The following is an 883-nucleotide window of genomic DNA, read 5'->3' as shown; positions in this document are numbered from 1 at the left end:
AATTGTATTAACTCCATGCAGACTATTCAACCAATTTTCTTGGGCATCATTAAATAATATGTTGGGTTTTCTAAGATATTTCCTTAAATAAACATATTTTAGTCGACTTTTTCTCATATATAAGTGATTAAAGTAGAACTTAGACCAAATAATATGTTTATTCTGTATATACTTTGTTTCGGAGCGAACAATACTTCCAAAGCTAATGTTTAAAGAGCCCATGAAAAAAAAGTTTTATAGTGAAACAAGGAATTATTTATCAAATAAAAAACGCATTACTAATAAGTCCAACAATTTGGAGGAAATCATATCGTTTATTTTATTATATATATCACTTGTTGTAATATATAGACTGTTAAACGTTAAATTTAAGAATAAAAAATGAATGAAAAATACATTTTTCATGAGAATTTGTCCAAAATAATGGAGATGCATAACTAAAATATGAGACAATTGGAGATGCGGGGGATCGAACCCCGTGCCTCTCGCATGCAAAGCGAGCGCTCTACCATTTGAGCTACATCCCCGTTGTGTTTTTCTTTGTAAATCTAAATGTAACTATGACTATAAATAAATTTTCGAATCAGTCTTTTTTCAGATAAAATACAACACTTATGTATTTTGTTTGTAAACTTATTTATTTGTTAAAGATCATTGCAAAATACAAATGAGCAGATTACGAACGTAAGTGATTCCAACTATACTTTATCAAAGGGTATTTCAGGTATTTGATTATTATCACGAGGTCCATCCAACTACCTAATTAAAACGGAGGTTGATTCATTTATTCTTTTACTAAATAAGAAAACATTATAATAATAAATTCAACGATAATTATATCAATTTCTTGCTTTGTATGTGTGTAGATCTACATAAGGTCAGA

The 883-nt window shown here is 28.4% G+C and overlaps 1 non-coding gene across 1 annotated transcript; it reads right to left on the bottom strand.

Moving 5' to 3' along the window:
* Positions 1-454: 454 nt before the first annotated feature.
* Positions 455-527, bottom strand: TRNAA-UGC (transfer RNA alanine (anticodon UGC)). Its single transcript has one exon. It is a non-coding gene; the product is annotated as a tRNA-Ala (tRNA).
* Between the last annotated feature and the right edge of the window lie 356 nt (positions 528-883).

The sequence above is a fragment of the Lactuca saligna genome, chromosome 3, assembly GCF_052625555.1.
Source record: "Lactuca saligna cultivar CGN05327 chromosome 3, ASM5262555v1, whole genome shotgun sequence".
Taxonomy (NCBI): Eukaryota; Viridiplantae; Streptophyta; class Magnoliopsida; order Asterales; family Asteraceae; genus Lactuca; species Lactuca saligna.
Note: the sequence above shows the minus strand (reverse complement) of the source record. Positions and strands in the feature narration are given on the sequence as shown.